Raw genomic sequence first — 9,341 nt, 5'->3', positions numbered from 1 at the left:
AGATTCACGTATGAACTTTGGCTAAGCCATTCCAAAGTCTTTATTTTGTTTTACTTAAGCTGCTTAGAGGTGGACTTGTTGGTGAGCTTTGGATCAAGTGCACTTCAGCTTGTGGTCGTGAACAGATGGCCAGACATTCTCCTTCAGGATCCCAGAAACTGGATTCTGTTCATCTTGACGTTGCATCTCCAGACTGAGAGATCTCAATTACTTTGTTTCTTATTTGCTTCTGAATTTCCTTGGATTGCGCCATGATGTGTAGTTTTTGAGGATCTTTTGGTCTACTCTACTTTGTCAGACAGGTCCTATTTAAGTGACTGATTCAGCACAGGTTTGGCAGTAATCGGGCCTGGCTATGACTATGGAAAAATTGTATATTTTCTATTGATAAATGCAAATATTTTATGTCTGTTATGTGCATTGCCGTGTGGAGAATATAAGGAAAAAAATTGTGGTTTACATTGTTTCTTCCTCTTAGATTTCTTGATTTTTTTTTTTAAAATTGCAATAACTTTATGTTAATTTCAGTGCACTTTCACATTTCTTTAAATTCAAACTACAGTCCTGTGAATAACTAGAAACACTTCTAGCAGCACGAATGTGAGGTAATTGTTTTCTGCTTGACTTTATCAGTCTCTCATATTGTTGTGGAGGAATGTTGGCCCACTCTTCATTACAACGTTGCTTCAGTTCTTTGAGGTTTGTGGGCATTTATTTAAGCACAGCTCTCTGAATGTCCCAGGTTGAGGTCTGGACTTTGATTGGACCTTGCTTTTCAGCTATTCTGCTGTAGATTTGCTGCTGTGTTTGGGATCATTGTTCGACTGCAAGACCTAAACTTTACCTATTAAACAGTTAACTCTGTATTTTACACTTTATGTGAATATTGTTGCAGATTTCAATTATTAATGTTTTTATAACTTTGTTCTTTCTTATATTTAATATTATACAATATTTATACTTCATGTCTCTGTCTTCTTTTGAACACTCCAGCACAGCATCACTATAACTTTGTCCTCACTGACAATAAAGCTGTTTTATATATTTCGTTGCAAATGTTTCAAGCAATTTGTAGCTGTATCTTAAGATATTTTGTTAATAATATAGTATTTTATATTGTTTTTTTCCCCATATTTGAGAAATATTTAACATGTAAAAGTCTGTTTATGTACAATTTGGTGATATTAGCCCTGATTATTGGAGGAACTTGTACATGAAGCAGATTTCTGAGACTTCAGATTTGAAGGTTGTTGTCATATAATCTAAATGATGGCAGATTAACGTTCCCTACCTCTGTCCTACAACCACAGGACTCCTTTGCATTCGACTGATAGAAATTTCAAGCTCAGTGTTAATGAAGATTTCAAAGGCCTTAGTGCAGGGGTAGGGAACGTCTAAAACCTGCAGGGACGCCCTCGAGGCCTGGAGTTCCCTACCGCTGCCTTAGTGTGAAAGGAATGAAGCTGTAGCGCCTCCCAGTGGTTGAAAAGAGGTACACAAGAGGTTTTTGCAATCAGCTGGGACAAAGGTACATTATGAGAATAATATCTCTGACAAACCTCTACCTCAATTAAAAGATGCATTTTGATTTACATGAATGCACTTCATCTTCTCTGCAAAGGCTACACAACCTTCTTTGCCATTTGAGTGTGTCCAGTCTAGCTGAAACCAGCTCATTACTGATGGCATAAAAACGATCTGTGAGGTAACATTTTTACTGTCATTCATTCTTGTTGAAAACTTGTCACGTGTTTGCTTAGGTTCTTCTCAATAATCCTCCCGTATCCTGTGTAAAAACTACCCGAGCTTAAAGTATACAGACTGCCGGGAGGGGCGAGACGGTAGTTCCATGTGTCATTTTCTGTCTCTCTCTCTATGTCGAGTCTGCGTCTTAGTGTGATGGTTTCTTGTTCCTGTTTTATTGTGAAGGTCTGCGTCTCATGTGAGTGTGTTCAGTTTTACCTCTGTCTCGTCTTGTTGATTATTCCCAGCTGTGTCCACCACCTGTGTGTAATTCCCCTGTGTTTCTCTGTGTATTTAAGTCGTGTCCTCTGTCATTGTAGTTGCTGGTCCGTCTGTGTATCCACCATGTCTCACCCGTGTGTTCTCCCTGCTGTCCATCTCCTCTGCTCGTTCTTGTCCAGGTTTGTGCTCTGTAGTTTAGTTGTTTCCAGTCTAGTTTAGTTCCTGCTCCATTTGCTGTTTGTCCATATTTATTTTTGTGTTCAATAAACCACCTTCACTTCTCCACTACTGCCTGCAATTGGATCCTCATTTATTATTTTCACACGGCTCTCCTTACCCGCCGTGACAGTACGGACCAGCCAGATATGGATCCAGCGGCAGTCACCCCACCTAGGGAGCTTCAGGAGGCCGTTATCGACTCTGCTTCTAAATTGATTTACCAACTGTTAGAGCATGAGGGAGAAGCGTCTCTTTACACTGTGGAAGCCAACCTACAACACCTTATTTCCAGTTACCCCTGGTTATTGGACTCACTGCATCTGCTCGTACAGAATTTTTGTTCTTCACGAGCTTCACCTACACCCCCCCCCCGCCGCTACCGCTCGCCTGCTCAGTGATATCATCAGTGACAAGTCAGGTGATAGAGGCTAATGCAAAATGGTGTTTCAGTGAGGCAGAATTTATTATGACAATACATTTTTTTTAAATACTCAGTATGAATTAAACAGGTTAAAGGTCAATGCTCTGTTGTAATATATGATATGATTGACAGCAGCCCAGCAATATCAGTAAAATGCAAATTAGCCACATGGTGCAATGTAAGGAGCTCTGTGATTGGTTAGGAAAGGACAGACTGGCTACCTCGATTTTTCTTCACTGCACATTGATCCATAGCTTTGCTCTGTAAAGGCTAACAAAGTGCTTTTGCTTTACAAAGACATTCAGCGTCGGTATTCACTCTTTTAAAATGCCACTGAACACTGGAGTGAAATGGAGCCCTGATCCTCAGAGTTTTATTGTTGCTAACATTTCTTATAGATAGCACAGATAGTGCCCCACTGCAGTAATCACTCATGTCTAGATATTCCTGTTAAAACGGAGTTTTTCCTCCCCACTGTAACATGGCAAACATAGCAAACGAATAATCCAGCTGAAGCTTCAGACAGCCGTCAGACAGTGAAACACTGCCATCTGCTGGACTCCAATAACAAAGACGCTGCTTTGACGGGTGAGGGAGTTTCAACAAGTCTGCAACGACTCAAGCATCAAACTACTAGGGGTGGGGGAAAAAATCGATACTGCATAGTATCGCGATATTTTGTTTGCCAATAATGTATCGATACAGGGACAGCAGACATCGATATTTTGTTCCAAAAACTTCCAATCCACCAGATGGTGCGGTTGAGCTTTTTCTCTAGTGAGGTCAGCAGAGGTTAGGTCAGCACATGGGAAAATTGATCAAACAAAGATGGAGGAAGAAAAAGAGATCAGAAAAGCGCCATCTGCGTTTAAATCAAACGTCTGGACGTACTTTGGATTTTTTAACAAGGATGGAACAAATGAGATGGATATGACACACGGGATTTGCAAGGTGTGTCGTATGAAAATAAAGTACTCTGGGAATACTACGAACATGAGGGCCCATCTTACACGGCACCATCCAAATATAGCATTAACCGCGGACGGGAAAGCTAGCTCTGAATCAGCTCCACTGAAAAATCAACCAACGCTGGACACTCTTAGCTTAGCAAAGCTATCTCCCAATTCAGAGCGAGCTAAGAAAATAACACAATCTATCACGTACTTCATCTGCAAAGACCTGCGTCCTTACAACATTGTGGAAAACGAGGGCTTTTCTTACATGATCAAGACGCTGGAACCCAGGTATGTGATACGACGTTTTTTCGCCGACACAGCCGTACCCAATCTCTACATAGATGTGAAGCGTAAAGTTGAGGAAAGTTTGAGCACAGCAGAAAGGGTTGCATTAACTTGCGACGCATGGACCTCGCGGGCTGTGGATTCATATGTGACTATAACAGCTCATTATCTCACAGCGGACTGGCAACTGCTGTCTTACGTTCTCCAAACTCGAACATTACATGAAAGTCACACCGGAGCGAACATTGCAAATCTCCTGCAAAATGCAGCACAGGAATGGGGGATTGCCGACAAAAATCTTGTGGTTGTCACCGACAATTGCCACTCAGCTAGCGGGATACCTGCATGTGAAGTGTTTCGCCCATACGCTCAATCTGGCATCACAACGAGCCTTAAACCTGCCTGCAGTAGCCAGGGTCTTGGGGAGAGTGCGGCGCATAACTGGGTTTTTCAATAGAAGCACAGTGGCAAACCACACTCTGGAGCAAAAACAGAAAATGTTACAGCTCCCGACTCACAAGCTCAAGACCGACGTCTGCACGAGATGGAACAGTGCTTATGACATGCTCCAGCGTTTCCTTGAACAACAACCTGCAATTTGTGCAGCGCTGCTGTCTCCCGAAGTCAGAAAGAGTAGCACATATCTTTACTCTAAATGAGACGGATATTGGGAACACTGAAGAAATTGTCCGGGCCTTGAAGTCAATGCAAGTCGCGACTACTGTGATGTCTGAGGAAAAGAATCCTACTCTGTCTCTCGTAGCACCGCTGCTAGCACAGCTGTTGCACGACACCCAAGACAACATTGGTGACACAGCACTGGTCAGAAACATCAAGCAAAGTATCAGTCAAGATCTTAAGAAGAGATATGCCAACACAGTCGAGAGGAACACCTTCTACACAGCATCAGCTCTCGACCCACGCTTTAAAACCCTGCCATTCCTGTCACTGGAGGAAAGACAGGAAACCTATGCCAGAGTGGTTGCTGAGGCTATAACCCTTCAGGTAAGCAAACATTCTGGTGTTATAATTTAAATAACTTACAATATTAGTAGATCGGTGATATTTTTGTCATATTGGTAATATTCTATTTAACAATTAAATACATTAATTATAATTTGCTAACATATTACTGCATACTAAAAGATATGAAATATTTATTTTCTCCCTCTCTCTGTATGTGTGTGGGTTTTCTACAGGAAGAAAAGAGGCAGCAGCCCATCTGTGAGCCAGAAGCCCATGAACATCATGAGAAACCCGACGAGACTGAACAAAATCCCAGACCCCCTCTCATACCAGCCAAGATGAGGAAGTCTCGTGGGTTAACAGACTTGCTTGGTCAGACTTATGGTGATGTTGGAGCCCCACCAAAATCATTATCTGCCACAGCTGAGGAGGAGGTGAAAAGATACCAGGAGGTCACATCACTGGCACTCACAGAAGACCCACTAAGCTGGTGGAAATCCCATGAGGAAGTCTATCCTTTCCTGGCCACGCTGGCAAAAAGATACCTTTGTATCCCAGGTACTAGTGTCTCGGCTGAAAGAGTCTTCTCAACCGCTGGAGACATCGTCACAGCAAAACGGAGCACTCTGACTTCAGAGCATGTTGATCAGCTCCTTTTTCTGAGCAAGAATGCTGACATTGCTTCACTGTCCAAATGTGTTTAACTTTTTAGGGCAGCAACAAACAGGACAGTTTACTTATTTTAATTTAAGAAATGTTTTATTTTATTTAAATTTAAAACTTTTTTATTTAATGTAAAATTATATTTTATTATAAGCTATAATTGTACCAGATAGTTACGTTCAGTTAAGTTGGTTACTAGACTGTTATACAAACCGTTCACTTTGTCAGCAATAAAACTGACTGACATGAGAGAAAGACTGAGTGTGAGACTTTATTATTAAAATAAAATGAATAATGATAAAGTTTACCTTTATGGACAAAATCTGCCATAGAAAAAATATGTGATAAATCACAAAATATTGTATTGCAATACCCAGAATATTGCAAAAATATATAAAAAAAAAAAATCGCAATAATATCGTATCGTGAGTTAAGTATTGTGATAATATCGTATCGTGGGGTGTATGGTGATTCCCACCTCTACAAACTACAGAACTATTATAGCGGACATGGTGCTCTAATGACTGCTTCATTAACGCAGGTCAGAAAGGATCAAACATATCAATAAATTATAAAACACAAAACGTCTCTTATTGCCCAGGGCACAGGAAGTGAGTGACCACTTAAGTGTGTTCAACAGGAAGCTAAAAGTTGTTAGCTGTTAAAGTGTTCAAAAAACAGCAGGAGCTCGGTGTGAGGCCACAGTGGGCCAAAAAACACACACAAGGTGACCTCCAGCAAGGACAAAATGTATCTGGAAGTCTCTGTGAGCATCTGTCTCACTGTGTAAGTGTAGCACAGTGTCTGTGTGTGCATGGCTGGGCAAGAGAGACAGCACAACTGAAAGCCAGCACTCAGACGAGGACCCGGTGCATCGTCTGTCTCATCTCAGCCAGTTTACTTACAAACTCTTTAAGTTTGAATTTTAAAGCCGACAATGTGCACAGGGCAGTGATATTTAAAATGAAGGTAAACTATTCCAATCTCTGCAGCCCCAATTGTGTATCTCACACACACACACACACAGTCCTGAATTCATTACTGAAGTCTCATCCAGACATTCAATGTGCTGTGTAATTAAATTGAGACGTGGGGTCAAAATTCCCACCTAGATTGAGTGAGATGAAATAGAAATCGGCTCTCCTCTAACTGACTTTATAGAAATAATTACATCAGCTGCATTTATAACTGTTATTAAATAACAGCAGCACACGAGAACTAAAGTGTAATCCCAGCACATTTCGCTTCGCTTGCACTGATTCTTTAGAGATGACGACCGTGGTGGGTAATTAAGGGCAAACAATATACAAGTGGCGTGAAAAATGGAGGCTGCATTACCTTTCCAAAGCTTCCTTTCCCGATGGCCCGCAGTATCTGGAAGTGGTCAAAGTTTACTGTGGAGAAAATGAGAAGCAGTTAGTGAGAACGTGTCAGTTTGAGCTGAGCTATAAAACAGGGAACGTGACATGTACAGCACTGTGCAAAAGTCTTGAGCCATCCCTCATTTGCTTCCAGGGATCCGGACTTCCCTGTAATCTTTAAAGTGGTATTAAGGAATAGCTCTCCAGGCTTTTTAAAGTGTTTCTGATTTTTAATCCAGGGCTTGTATTTGACCACTTTTTGTCTGTTAAGACCCTTCACACTAATCTCTGAAACATTCAAACATAAACAGACACCTAAGTCACGGAAAGGACCACAAAACTTAACAAAGAACCAATTTTAAATTGTATCTGTACACATTTACTTGCAGCCTATTGCAAAAAAACAAAAGCCCACATCATTTGTTCTCACTTCTTTAGTTGAAGAATGCAGTTAATAACACCGTTAACACAGACTGACCTGGCAAAACACGAAAAAATAAGGGGGTGGTTCAAGACTTTTGCTCGGTACTGTATGACAAATGCAAATGTGCACTTCACAATGTATCGCTGCACTTCGGCAGTACTGTGAAGATTAAATGTTTTTTCCTTCCCGATGCATGTGAAAGGTTAAGACTTACATCTCCAAATGTACTGGAACTGATTTGAACCAGAGGACTCAGCCACACTGTTACTATGTACTGCATAAACACGTTTACCGATGAAGGTAAAGCAGACGCTGTCCTGACTGTGTGGCTAAATTTTGTGCTGAAAGCATCAAATCAATTGAATATGATTAACTTGCTATGAGAGGTTTTTACTCCAAGTGTGACTTTTTCTGGCTTCATACACCTTTCAGGGTCAAATTCAAGCACTTTGTAAGCACGTTTAATGTCCATTTTCAACATTTTCCAGCACATTACCATAAAAAGGATGCATATTTCACTTCGCATCACCTGAGTAAGACCACGTGAAAGGCCAAATTAATAAGTCTTCTCATCAGATATTGATGCTTCTTTCTTATGTGACACAAAAAACAGGAGGAGACAGATCTTTGCTTGTGTTGTTTTTTAAGTTCATTCATTCAAAACTAACTGTAAGACGCTTAACTACATTGCAGTCTGTGTTATTGTTGTAGACCTAATTATCACCTTTAAAGTGTTTGTGCTAATAACATCATGTAGAGTAAGACAGGCATAGAGAACAGCACTGACTGGGAGAGGCTTTGAACACATGACATACTCAGATCAATTCAACACTTTAGACTTTAAAAATGCACAAGCGTCTTTCAAAAACCCATTTATTTAATCTATCATCATTGATATTATTATGTACAGTTAGAATGTACTGTTCATCTCCCTTAAATAAACAGGCAGCCTTAAAGTGTGAAATAGTCACTTGTCTACTGTCTCAGTGGCTGATAGTGCCCCACAGGCCTCAATGTCAGCTCGAAGCCATTATGTTTCAATTGTTTAATGATAAACAGATTTTGAATGAAAGCGAGGAAACTTCGCTAGCACAAAAAGTGCCTATTCTTTCTTCCCATATGGTTCAGTCATATTACCGTCATTTCCCCCTAAGCTGTTCCCAAAGACACCAGGTTAATACTTGAAAAGGCTGCAGCGATACACAAAAATATCATCAATATTCTGTTTACTTGGTGACAACGTCGCTTTTAGCCTTCAATCAGAAAGCCTGACGTTGGCTAGTTAAGCATCGGGCTAACGTTTAACGCTTTCACTTGAGGGAAGTAACTCGTATTACTGCTACTGCTGTGTAATCTTGGTTCAATTCACAGCATATTCTACAAGTTACCCTGCAATAACTAACTGTTAGAATAGCGCCACCGTATTGTATCGCACTGAGTGCACTTCAATCCTTTGTCCCGCGAGTTTGCTAGCTAGCAAAATAATAATACCAATTTTAAACAAATAACATGTGTAACGTACACACTCGAGAAAATTATTTACTAGTACTTACGCAACTCCCCCGTTGTGAAAACGTACAAATCCTTCTTGTATTTTTCGTTTTCCAGCAAACACTCATTAAAACGGCCTCCAGGCACATTAGCGCACTCACCCCCGACTGATCAGGGAGGGGGTGGGGGGTCACACACTGAAACAGACTAACGTGCAGAGGTACAGCCCAGGCAGACAAATGTTGCTTTTAGACTTTGCGACTCGTTTTATTTCTCTATCTGATAAGAAAACTATTCAATCAGATAGTTCTTTGTGGTGAATGAAATACGGTTACAGTTTCAAGAAGTTTTAAGCACCAAATCCGAAATCCAAGCACTGCAATATTAAAATCCAATTCAATTTCTTGTTTGCTCCGAAATCTACGACATGACTATATACAGAAAAGCTTGACGTGGTATGCAAAAAAACCCCCGAAGACAATACAAATACAAATACATGAACAAAAAATGTTTTAACTGTCAGTTATGTCATTTTAAAATTTTCCAAAACTAACATTTTCTTTGATTGACTGATATTAAATTGATTAGGG

Source organism: Rhamphochromis longiceps, linkage group LG23 (assembly GCF_057381845.1).
Source record: "Rhamphochromis longiceps isolate RC_006_pf linkage group LG23, R_longiceps_female_GT1.1, whole genome shotgun sequence".
NCBI classification, from domain to species: Eukaryota; Metazoa; Chordata; class Actinopteri; order Cichliformes; family Cichlidae; genus Rhamphochromis; species Rhamphochromis longiceps.
The sequence above is the reverse complement of the archived record's forward strand: the minus strand, read 5'-3'. Positions refer to the sequence as shown.